The sequence below is a fragment of the Bombyx mandarina genome, chromosome 22 (genome assembly GCF_030267445.1).
Source record: "Bombyx mandarina strain Sakado chromosome 22, ASM3026744v2".
Lineage (NCBI taxonomy): Eukaryota > Metazoa > Arthropoda > Insecta > Lepidoptera > Bombycidae > Bombyx > Bombyx mandarina.
Genome location: NC_143228.1, coordinates 16,158,859 through 16,161,267, shown reverse-complemented (window position 1 = coordinate 16,161,267; position 2,409 = coordinate 16,158,859). Strand labels below are relative to the sequence as shown.

Here is a 2,409-nt window from a genome sequence, read left to right as displayed (position 1 = left end):
TATTATTTGTATAAATGTCAGTACATTCATGGTCAAGTATATTAGCTACCTCTATACACATATTATGTGCTTTTAACATCATTACCAGCCCACGGCCGTGATTTACTGGCTATAGGCCTCTTCCAGCTTAGACCAGGACAGGTGGAGCTATGACTTACGAAGGGTGACGGACAATAAAGGGATGAGGGGACCGAAGACCAGGCTCACTGATGTAAATGTAATTGCATGCGTTCTTGTATTGGAATTGAGATTTTAACATTTTTACTACGTGTAGTGAATCGTCGGTTTTTTTTTTTGTCGTCTATTTTATGTATATATGAGTCGTCTATTATCAAAGGTGGCAATCTGTGTATTTGGACAAAAAAATGTTATTGATATGTCAATACAGATTGTTTTGAATATAATCGTCTCCTTCAAAGAATACGGTTCAAAACCTGCATTAAATAAAGGTTAATACTTAACCTGTTATTTATCTAAGATGTCGTTCAGAAGAGTTTTGTGACTGCCAATGGAATACAAAGTCAATAATTCGTTTTTCTGATTTACCAATAATTGTCCTATAGTTACATTGCCGGCTTTGATAATAGTCGACTCATATGAGAACGATCAATTCGTTCCTTGTCGTCTGGTTTGTGTCCGTCTTTTAGGAAGTCCAGCTTGCCGCTAGTCACGTACGCCCTCGTTCCCATAGATTATACACTTAATATCTCGTTCCATTTCTCTCTTTATTTTTGAATTCTTGTCAAGTGTCTGTCTTAATCTGTGTTTAGTTGTTGTAGGTCTTATGTCCTGTCAAAGAGGTGGCACGCCACGACATGTAGTAGGTATTTAATTATCCATAATATCTGTTCTGTCTATTCCAAGACATTTCTCAAGGAAATCAGCAGCGCTATTAATATTTGTACATAAATAAATAAATAAAAATCTGATCTGTAGGTAGACATTTGGCTCTAACCAAATTAACCCAGCGAATATTCTGATTCAGAAAGCTACACGTTTAATATGCAGTAGTTTAAGAAAATTTACATTCTAGCGATTGATTTTTATTATTTTTTTAGGGTTAGTTTACTCGCCAAATCCTTCGACGCAAGCAACGGTTTCGATAAGAACGGGATAATATATTGTCGAGCTCAAGCAAAAGTTAAAATGAGTTCAAAAATGTTACCAATAGATGGCGTTGCGCGCATAAGCTGAATCGCACTAACGACTTTTGACTCAAACAACTATAAATAATTTTGATTGCCCGTTTCATACATCTCTGGTTTCCCTTCAACACGTATAAATCTTTCGCCTTTTACTAAAGATTTCCGTGGAGGGGAACACTCAAATGAGTCTGTAATATTTTTGACGCCATACTTCGGTGTGGCTTATAAACTTGTATTGTTGGCTGTTTCGGAGACTCTCGTTTACTTGGTAGCTGAACGAAATCGGAGATGGTCGTTAGTTTGGTGACTAAACGAAACGCAGCACGATTCCTGAGAGATGGCGGTACGATTGCGGTATCGTCGGGTGGGGAATTAGTTCTTCATAAGCCCCTATGCTCCTTCCACCCCTAATACACGATGTTACTCCCACACTGCGGAATAGTGCGGAAGCCAACCGTGAACACTTGTCAAGTACACTCTTCACCAGAAAAATTGGCACCCGTCTGCGGGACTCTAACACCGCTGCATCGCAGATATGAATGCACCGGACGTCTTTTAGGTCACGACTACTTCAAATGTGTAAATTTTCTTCCCTACGGAAACATTGCTTGCTTACTTGGTGGAGCTCGAAGTAGTCATCAAACGTGCAGTTCTATTATTATTAAGTTCAGTAGATTCCTAAAGTTTAAGCGACAATTCACCGTCTCATGTCCTGGCTTACTGCACTAGTGGCATGTAGCTGTAGCAGTAGTCAGTGGCTTAAAACGATTCTATCTTCCGTCGAGCTAACAGGGACGTCATAACACGACTTGCGTATGCTGCGAGACATTCACCCTCTTGTAGCTTGCCATTGTTTAAATTGATAAGCGTCGCAGCAAGAGTTTTTTTATTTATTGCTTAGATGGGTGGACGAGCTCACAGCCCACCTGGTATTAAGTGGTTACTGTAGCCCATATACATCTACAATATTTATCAAAACAACATTAAAATTTTATAATTTAAAATAATAATCAAAACAATGTCTTAATATGAGTCGTTATCCACGACAAATATATATACGATACAATATACACCAAAATAACATTTTTTTACAATTTTTGTGTCTGTCAGTTTGTTCCGGCTAATCTTTGGAACGGCTGGACCGATTTTGACGGGACTGATAGGTAGCTGATGACGTAAGGAGTAACTTAGGCTACTTTTTTTAGACAAGCTTCGCCCCGTGGCGTCACCTCTGGTACGAAAATAACCGCGGGTAACATCGCGG

The 2,409-nt window shown here is 39.1% G+C and overlaps 1 non-coding gene across 1 annotated transcript; it reads left to right on the top strand.

Annotated features, from left to right (window-relative positions):
* The first annotated feature begins 1,253 nt into the window (after positions 1–1,253).
* On the top strand, positions 1,254–1,368 carry LOC114240232 (U5 spliceosomal RNA). The gene has a single exon (XR_003624493.2). It is a non-coding gene; the product is annotated as a U5 spliceosomal RNA (small nuclear RNA).
* Positions 1,369–2,409: the final 1,041 nt, after the last annotated feature.